This window comes from Leptonychotes weddellii, chromosome 9, assembly GCF_054177405.1.
Source record: "Leptonychotes weddellii isolate Sample4059 chromosome 9, ASM5417740v2, whole genome shotgun sequence".
Lineage (NCBI taxonomy): Eukaryota > Metazoa > Chordata > Mammalia > Carnivora > Phocidae > Leptonychotes > Leptonychotes weddellii.
The window spans coordinates 96,459,665-96,470,069 of record NC_138377.1 but is presented as its reverse complement, the minus strand read 5'-3'; the positions used below and the strand labels follow the sequence as shown (position 1 = coordinate 96,470,069).

The 10,405-nt window shown below is 48.6% G+C and overlaps 1 protein-coding gene across 3 annotated transcripts in view; it reads right to left on the bottom strand.

Moving 5' to 3' along the window:
* The window catches only part of CORO2B (coronin 2B), a 127,330-nt gene that overhangs the window by 35,201 nt on the left and 81,724 nt on the right, over positions 1-10,405 (bottom strand). The gene's annotated exons all lie outside the window — the stretch shown is intronic.

The following is a 10,405-nucleotide window of genomic DNA, read 5'->3' as shown; positions in this document are numbered from 1 at the left end:
CCTGGGGCTACTCTAATTCTCAAACAATAAATGGGACATGAAGCCTGGTCTATGTTGAACAGCAACAGATGTAGCCATGAAGGCTGGGGGTTGGGAGTGCAGTGCCTGCGCGTCTGGGGACCCCCATAGGACACAATGTGGGCAGCTCCTCTGAGCTCGGTCCTGGATGCCCACCTGCTAATCCCTGGGACCCCATCCGTTGGTTGTCCCCTGGCCCCCAAGGCCACCTTCTGGGGGCTCTGGGTGAGAGAAGGAAGAGAGGGCTCCCATCAGCACAGAAATTGGGGCTTTCTCGTCTGCCAGAGCCCACACCCTGTACCGCGGAGCCCGAGGCCATGCCTGGCTCAGCCTGGGTGGGAAGGGGGTTCTAACCTACCCAGGGTTGCAGGATCAGCTAGCAGCCAGCAGCATGCATGCTAAGTAGCTCTCCTGGGGATGTCACGTACACAGTAAGCCTCAGTCAGAAAGGGACAGCGGCACCTGGGGTACAAGGGGGCATTTATCCTTGCTATTCAAGTGGTCCCCTTAACCTCTGTCTCCCTAATCCTGACAGCTGAAGAAAAAGACCTTCAGCTAGATTGGTCCTAGGAAGTCGAAAGCCAAGGCAGGCCAGGAAGAGAACGTACTGCTTGAATTCAGGGGTCCTCCCTTGGAGTGTCTGTGCAGCTCACAGTGACTCCCTAATTATGGCCCTTATCCATAGATGGGGAGGCTTGCAGCCACGTTAGCCACTCCCCAGACAGACAGACAGACAGACACACACACACACAGCTGATTGGATCAGAACGAATATTAATTAAAGCTGAGCCAATCAGATTTGGATTCACACCCCCTCCTTCATATACAGCTGATTGGACCAGGATGAACATCTAATTCAAATTGAGCCAATCAGAGTACCTGACCACTGCATTGACAGTTGTTACTACCACTTCACCCTCCCCCATTCCTGTCCCTTTCTCTAATTTTTTTCCTAGCATTACCTTCTATTATACTCAACAACCTACTCTATTGTCTGTCTCCTGCACTGGAACATGGGCCCCAGGAAGGCCAGGATTTTTATCTGTTTTGTTTCCTGTTGGGTCCCTAGTTCTTCCAACAGTACCCGGCACATAGTAGGTGCTCAGCAAAAATTGGTTGACTGAATGAATTCTCTCTTCCAGGAGATGTAGTCATAACTCACATTTAATGAGCACCTACTGAGTTTGTGTTTTCTAAGTACTTTAAGTATGTGTTAACTTGTTATTTCCCTTTTATAAATGACTTGTCTAAGGTGACATGGGAGGCAGGATTCAAAGCTGTCTTGCAGGAGCTGGATGGATCTAAGTGTATTATTCTATTAGTGATATTGGTTTTATGGTTTGCAAACACATTTATAAACATGGTACCTGAGTTCTCCCCTCTCCCCTGGGGGAGGTACTAGTTTCCCAATTTTAGAGATGAGAGAACGGAGGCCTAGAAAGTTTCATTGACTTGTTCAAGGTCACAAAGCAAAAAAGTAGCAGAGCTGAAAGCAGGACCTTGAACTTCACACCTTCCCCCGAGCCCCACCTCTTTTCAGACACCAAGGCATCTCTCCTGTGTCTAGAAAGTGCTATTCCTGCCCTCAGAAATGTACTCTTTCCCTGGGAAAATCAGCTCGAGGAAGGGACAGATTTGCAGGCCCAAGCAGAGGTTGGATGGGCTGAAGAAGGAGAATTAACACAAGCTTGTTTTCCCCCAGGTACTGTGAAAGCCTCATAAAGGAATGACAGCAAAGCAGAAGGCAGACATTGGAAGGGGAATCCAGAGCACATGGAAGGTGGGGGGTACAAACAGTCCAGTTCCTGCTGGATCAGAAGTATTTCTGCCATCATGGCTGCCTTCTTCAGATTACCTTCTGCTCTATTTCCCAATTAAAGTATGGCTCATAGAGCGGAGAACAATACTGTACTTCCAGCCTGTGGTCTGACCAGCACAAAAGGAAGGGGGAAGCTTTCTTAACTCTAAAATCTTGCCGGTTTATAAAAAGATCACTGACCCTTAAGTTGACTCATACCTGAAACTCCACCATTAGGGATTCATTCCTTTGGTACTACACCTTGCTGCTTTTAACATATAAATACTACTGAGGAGTGCATAGTGGTGGGAGATGTCGTTGGTCACTGACAACTCATCTGAGTGCGCTTTGGGAACTTTCCTTGAGGCAGATCTGAGGGGAAAGAACTAAGCATACTGGTTGGAAGTGTGGAGAAGGGGAGATGAGAATGAATGAAGTGGCCGGGGTCAGTGCAAACTCTTAACCTCAGACTTTGGTTGATGAGGTCATTGACCATCCCCGAGTTTAGTGATCTTCATGCTGTGTCCCACAGAAGAGCTCCTACCGATGAGCCTCTCTGGTGGCCAGAGTCCCTGCCCCTCCACCCCACCATCAGTATAAAACCCAGAGAAGGGAGGGCACTTGCTCAAGTCACCCTGTGAGTCCGTGAACAACGGCTATGCCCAGGGCCACACCCAGGTCTGCAGACACTCAGGTTCAGTGCCCAGTACCCCCCTTCCCCCCACCCTGGCCGTCAGTTCTGGAGGCTCTGCTTGTGGGAAGGGGGCAGTAGGGGGTCACCTGAGGATGGTTCACGGGGTTCATTCCCAGCTTACAGACACTGGTGGGGCATTCTGCCTACCTCTCCTGCCTTCTGGCACATATGTGCAGGGGATACCCCCCACTCCGTCTCTGGAAGCTCCAGCAGGGAGCTCTCAGATCGCAAAGGGTTGCTTCCCATCTGGAAAGCCTTGCAGGGCCGAGGACAGTGCAGTGGCCAAGCAGGGAAGCTGTGCTACTGCGATTCCACCAGCAGAGGGCGGTGGCTGCACTGCTCTCAGCCGCACCCAGAACTCTGTAGAGTGTGGGAGGAAATTCCACAGACCAACTCTTCCTAAGGCTGGGGTTCCCGACTCGCATTCCCGCTGACTCGAATGCTCCCAGTCAACTGTAGCTCACTATTGTGCTCAATTCGCTAGAAAATACTTCTTTATATTGAGATGAAAATTCACCTCCTTGTGTGTCTTGCCGTAAGTGCCTAGCTCTGCTTCTGGAGTCACACAAAGTCAACCACTTTTTTATTTGCCAGCTCTTGGGAGTTGGAGTCTCTGTCCGAGTTGGCCATCCACAGTGCTGTGTGACTTTGGGTAAGACACTTTCCTTCTCTGGGTCTTTATTCCTTACCTATAAGACAAGGGAATGGACCCTGATAAATCCCAAGGCTCCTTCCAGTTCTGACCTTCCCAATAACGTCCCTTTCATGGTTACTGCGGAAGGGCAGGAGAGGGGACACCGCACCCTCAACTTCTTGGCTTGGGTTTCCAGCATTCACAATGGCTCCCGGGTACTCCTTCACCACCCTCCACACCACAGCCTGTTCTTAGTCCCTTTCCTTTGGAGTTTGGGTTCTCCTAGCTGCTCCTCACCCACCTCTACCTGAGCTCATCATCAATCAGGCGACCCCGACACCTTCCACTAAGTGCGTCTGACTCAAGCCACAGGTCACTGAGCTCACATTCCACCTGTGGTCCCAGAATGCCTGGCCACTCGGTGGGGAGCAGGGAGGACGGGTTCATGGGTGGCAGGTCCCCACCTCAGAACCTGGTTTGTTGCCTTGATCGATCTTATTCCCTTTGCACCTCTCCCCGGGCCACTGTTCTTTCTGGACCAGCATTCTTTCTGGTTCTAGTGGTGCCTTTCCTTCTCACTTCCAAAGCTGAGTCACTGCACCATTTGCGGCTTCTCTTGAGAGTCAGATGATTATACATACTCAAGGAAGACAACTTGAAGACTTCCAAAAAGTATACACAACACACACACACACACACACACACACACACACACACACCCCAACTCCAAATTACCAAGTGGTTCTGTTTTCCCCGGAGATAATCTTACTATTTTTCGTGTAAGTCTTCCCCAAGGTACACTCAGTGACTAAGTGGAGTAGGGTCCTTTCATCCCTCCCTATTTGCTATCCCTGTGGATCTCCCATCACACATTCCTGGGCTTCTGAAAAAGTCAGGCATAGTCAGAATTCTGTGAGTGAGCATCATCCGCCTGCCCTGTCCCCATTCCCCCTCAGAACACTACCTATCACTGTAAAGCACTTTAACTCTGGGATGTGTGTGAGGCAGCCTCCAAGGTGGCCCCCTGCAATCTCCACCTCCTGGCAGACACACCTCATGTAGTCTCCTCCCAAGTTTTACCAGGGTTTTGCTCTGTGATGCTAATGGGATGTGGTGAGAGCTGTAAAAGCTTGTGGTCTCTGCCTGGGGCCCTTCCTCTCTTGGATCGCCACTCAGGGAAGCCAGCTGCCATGAGTGAGGACATTTAGCCTATGGAGGGACCCGGGTGGCAAGGAATTAGGGCCTCCAGCCAACAGCTATGTGAGTGAGCTTGGAAACCTATGTGCCCCAGTTGAGCCTTCAGATGACTGCAGCCCAGCTGAAAGCCTCTGAGCAACCTCCTGAGAGATCCTGAGCCAGATCTCCCCAGCTAAGTTTTGGGGTAATTTCTTAAGCAACAGTAGAAAATGAATACAAAAACTAATGATTCTAAACGTTTTTACTTTACCTTCTTGGTCCCTATCCAGTTCCCTATAATGGTTATCTGTAATAAACACAACCTTTTAATTAGCAGGAAAACTGTCAGGGATTTCTTTATTGAGCCCTCCAACCACCCTGGAACGATCTCTCCAGTGAGTTCATATTTGTTTCTGGCCCAGGGGCATCAAATCATAGCTAGCTCAGAGATAACCTTGTTCTTTGTTTTCAAAGGAAGTGGGGCCACCCAGTGGTAGGGGCAACCACAGGACTGCGTTTCTTGTTAGTGCTCCTGGCTCTGGCCCACTCCTGCCTTTATGCAAAGTGCTGCAATTTCTTTCAGAGAACACATCCCCCTCACTGCATGAAACAAATCTACCACACTCTTCACAGCCACCCCCACTTTGCCCTGACCAGAGAGAGGCCCTGTTGCCCATTTGCAGATAAGCAAATATGCCAGCAAATGAGCCATGGTCCAAATGTGGACAAGATACCCTGCTTCTCAAGGTCAAATCCTGTCTCAGCTTTTCTAAGGGATGTGTTATCATGTGTATTTCTTGGCTTAGCTCAAGTAAGAGACAACCTTGAGCCTGAATGGCTTCCACTGCACCTAGGTAAAAACTCCCACTCCTCCGTATGATCTCCAGGTTCTGGGTCATCTAACCCCTGCCTAACTGTCCATCTCTCCTGCATCTCTTCTCTCCTGCTCACCCACGATGCCCTACATTGGTCTTCTTTGCTGCCTCAGGCCTTAACACATGCTGTTCCCTCTTGCAAAGACATTCTTCCCTGTGGTCTTTACATAACTGGCTCCTTCCCATCAAGTTTTCAGAGAGGTCTTTCTTAACCATCTTATCTAATATATCCCTCCCAAGTCTCTATCACATCACTGAGCTGGGCTTTTTTTTTTCACAGCACTCACTGTCTGAAATAATCTTAATGACTACTTTGTTCCCTTGTTTATTGTTGGTCTCCCCGACTGGCCCACACAGCTCCTGAGAACAGGAACCTTGTCTGCATATCTGTCTGTACTGTTTGAGTGATCCAGAAGGTTCTCTGACCTCCAGTAGCTCCCTTTGCTGCTGTCCCTCCCTGCCCGCTGCAGATTGCCAAGTCAGGGTATTCAGTGGGGCAGATGACCCAGGCCATGTTGCTGACCGAGGCTTAGCATATGTCAATGACTACTGACCTTTTGACCCACGTCATCCAGGTTTCTTTTGGTTCTATCACTTTCCAGTTGTGTGGCTTTGGGTAAGTTACCTACCTGTCCTGTGATTCAGTTTCCTCCTCTATAGCACGGGACAGCCCCTGTTTCATGGGGTTGCAGTGAGCATTCCATTAAGACATGGAACAGTCCCTGGCCCATGGGATGGGCTCAACAGGTGTAAGAAATTGTTCTTGTAACAACCTTTTCAGATAGGATTTATTACCTCTAGTTTATAAATAAGAAAACCAAGGCTTTAGGGTCTAATAGCTTAGCTAGGAAGTAGCTGAGTCAGGATTCTAAGCCCCAAAGCCCATGACTTCATGGCCACATATTCCAATTCTTTTTACAGAGATGGAACTAACTGGTCTGAATTCTCCCCCCTTTCCCAGCAACTGCATCCTAACACATACAGGACTAGCTTTTTCTGTGTTCCTCCAGCATGAGGCAGTGCCCACACCACCACAGTCTCCAGTGTGCTCTCCCATTTCACGGATGGGGCAAACTGAGGCTGAGAAGGGGCATGTGGGTGAGCAGAGAAGCCCAGGGCAAACCCGGTTTCGTGATGCCAAGGTCACTGGGTACTGCTTCCAGACACCCATTCAGGCTGCTCCTTCATGCGGGGGAATGGCTGCAGGTGGCTGAGCTGGGATCTTCCAGAAGCCTCTGTCTTGTCCCCAGGGCCTCACTCATCACGTCCCTCTGCCAGGGCCTTACATTCAAAGCTCATAGTCCAGCAGACATCGGGCTTTGGCCAAGACTTGTCACCATCTTGAGCCTCAAAATGTTTCCTGGTCCCCAAAGATCCTGGTCCAGTATCCTGGCAGAACCCTGGGTGTTGGGAATAGAAGGATGCGTGCGCATTGTCTCTGGCCCTGAGGAGCCCAGCGGGTATAACAGCAACAGGTGTGAACACAGAACGAGGTCAGCCACATGGCAGGCACGGGTGTGAGCACAGTCTGGTGGCCGCATGGTGGCTCTGGGGAGCTTCCCCTAGGTAGTACCCTGAAGCTGTGTGGGAAGGAGGGAGAAGGGCACGGGGTAGGAAAGACCAGGACCAGCTCTGGAGTGGGATGGGGGTTGGATGTGGAGGGTGGGCGAGAGTCTGTGGAGCCAGGACAGGTGTGGGCTTCACCGGGAAATGGAGGGGAGGCCTGGGGAACTTTCAGAGTGGGAGACGGCCCCATGCAAGTGGGAGAGAGTCGGGAGGGGCAAGGCTGGGGAGAGGGACACCCAGTGCCCATTTGCCAACGGCCTCCCTCTGGCAGGTGCAGACTAGCCCTTCCCCTAGGACTGCAGGTCCTCTCACCGTCCTGAAGAGGAGCGAGAATCATAACTCTCCCGAGGTCACACAGCTAGTTTCTGGCAGTGCCAAGATTTGAACTCAAGTCTATCAGACTAGACACCTGTGTATATATATGTATGTGTATATTTATATACATATAAATTACATACAAAAATCATAAATGTATATATAAAAATATTTATTTATTTATTTATATAAGCTCAAGGAGGGGACTGCAATATTATCAATAAAATTGACAATGCAGAAGCCCCCTGTCTACCACTCTGGGCCAGCACAAAACTCCCTCGACCCCTTCCTTACCGTTTGCCCAGCCCCAGCCCTCCACCTTGCTGCCCACTCCAGCTGTCCAGGAAGAGGTCATTCAGAGAAGGAGGGAAGTCCCTTCTCTCTTTTTTTGTCTTTAAAGATTTTATTTCTCTATTTATTTGACAGAGAGAGAGAGTACAAGCAGAGGGAGGAGAGGGAGAAGCAGGTTCCCCGCTGAGCAAGGAGCCCGACGCAGGACTCGATCCCGGGACCCCGAGAACATGACCTGAGCCGAAGGCAGACACTTAACTGACTGAGCCACCCAGGCATCCCAGGGAAGTCCCTTCTCAGCTCACTTCCCTTTCTTTGTCTGGGGCTCTGCTAGGAGGGGTCAGCTAGGCAGGAGCAGGAGACAGAGAAAGGACGGAAGAAAGGAAATCCCCACCAGCTGTCAGGAAAGAGGGTATCTCTTGGAAATGCTGCTGTGCTTCCCGGGTCCTGTAGAAGCTCAGAGCGCTGGGGGTTGGGGAGAAGCTCAGAATGCCGGCGGAGTGGGGGGAGTTGAGGGAGGCTGTCATCCTTTGTCTTCTTTCACCTGAGCACCACCTCACCCACTTCATGTCCTGACATCTGGGTTCCCCTCTACTTCTTCTTCTTCCCCCCCCCTTTTTTTAAAAGATTTATTTATTTATTTGAGAGAGAGAGAGAGAGAGCACTGGGAGGGGCAGAGGTAGAGGGAGGGGAGAGAATCTCAGGCAGACTCCCCGTTGAGTGTGGAGCCCGACGCAGGGCTTGATCCCATAGTCCTGAGATCAGGACCCGAGCCAGAACCAAGAGTCAGAAGCTTAACCGAATGAGCCACCCAGGCGGCCCTCCCCTCTACTTCTAAGGCCAGTGTGACACCTCGGGCAGGGCACTAAGTGGCCTGGGGCCTCATTCTCGGTATTCGTACATCTGAGCATCACGTGATGGCACAGGACGTGCAAGCCCCACAGAATGTCTCTAAGGAATTCTCTGTCTGAAGCCCCTTCCCTGCCTCAAACAAATACGGCACACAGCGTTGGCAAGTAGAGTATGCTATTGATAGTAGAATCTGGGTGATGGTCTCTGCAAAACTAGTTAAACTTTAAGGAATGTTTGCAAAGTTTCATAACAAAATGTTGGTGGGAGAAAGCTATCTTTCTCAACTCCAAGTATATACTGGGTAAACATGTGATGTAGGGTCATCAAAGTTAGGAATAAGACACCACTATTGGGAGCGCCTGGGTGCCTCAGTCATTGTCTGCCTTCGGCTCAGGTCATGATCCCAGGATCCTGGGATCAAGCCCCACATCGGGTTCCCGGCTCAGCGGGAAGCCTGCTTCTCCCTCTCCCGCTCCCCCTGCTTGTGTTCCCCTCTCTCGCTGTGTCTCTCTCTGTCAAATAAATAAATAAATAAAATCTTAAAAAAAAAAGACACCACTATTGCTTAACACTTTCCTGGAGGTGCTATCTAATGCAATCAGAAAAGAAAAGGTATACCAGAAAATTTTAAGTAAAGAGGTGAAACTTGCAAATGATAAGACAGTATCCCCAGAATACCTAACAGAAAACACTGAAAAAGTACTATCAACAATTAGTGAATTCAGTAACATGGTGAGATAAAAAATTAACATAGGACAACCAATGGCTTTCCAATAGACAGTCGCCAATTCACAGATATAATGGGAAAAGGGCCCTGTATACAATACCCACAGCAAAGCAGTAAATGCAGATAACAAGAAATGCATAAGATCTGTGTGGAGAAAATTTTTAACTTACTACAAAAGGACACGAAAGACCAGAACAAGTCAACTGCAATCATAAACTCAACATCATAGGATTGTCCACTCTCTTTAATTTTTCCTAGGCATTGAACATAATCCCAATAAAAAGAAGAGGGTCTCGTTTTGTATCTATATAAACAGATTCTAAAATTAAATACTAAAATAACAAACATGAAGAGGCAGCCAGTGTTTGAGAAAATGATGAATGATGACCAGCCTTATAGATATTAAAACACATTACAGGGCGCCTGGGTGGCTCAGTCGTTGGGCGTCTGCCTTCGGCTCAGGTCATGATCCCAGGGTCCTGGGATCGAGCCCCACATCGGGCTCCCTGCTCAGCGGGAAGCCTGCTTCTCCCTCTCCCACTCCCCCTGCTTGTGTTCCTGCTCTTGCTATAAATAAAATCTTTAAAAAAAAAACACACATTATAAAGCCTTAGTAACACAGCATTGTCGTACTAGTATATGAATAGAGAGATCAGTAGAAAAGATTGGACGGTCCATAAATAAACCCAAATACATCCAGAAATGCTGAATGTAGCAAAGACTGCATCTCAAATCAGATGATCTGAAAGACGGAGGGCTCACTAAGTCGTATTAAGACAACCAGAGGGCCATGTAGAAAAACAAATAAGATGAATCTATACATCATACTTTATGTCAAAGGAAATTTAAATGTATCAAAGATTTGAATATAAAAATGAAATTATAAAAGTACTGGGAGGCATAGTGAGAAAACTACTGTACAACATCGGAGAACGGAAGGCTTTTCTAACCATGGCTTACAATCCAGAGGGAGAGACTGGTAAATTAGACTTCTTGAGATTTAAAAGAAGGAATCTGCATTGCAAAAAACACCATTTGAAAGGTACAGTTGCAACTCATATCCCAAATAAAGGGCCAATTTCCCTAATATATAAAGAACTTACGCAATCAGTAAAAGAATCAATGACTCTGGAGAAAAACAGATGAAGGAAATGGACAGACAATTCACACAAAACGGAAGTGCAGATAGACTTTAAACATATGAAGATATTCTAACTTCATTTTTAATAGAAATGCTACTTGAAGCCGCTCTGAGAAAGTTTCCCACACATCATCTTAGCAAAAAAGCTAAAAGTATGCCAAGACTCCATTTTTTTTTTAAAGATTTTATTTATTTATTTGACAGAGAGAGACACAGAGAGAGAGGGAACACAAGCAGGGGGAGTGGGAGAGGGAGAAGCAGGCTTCCCATGGAGCAGGGAGCCTGATATGGGGCTGGATCCCAGGACCCTGGGATCAT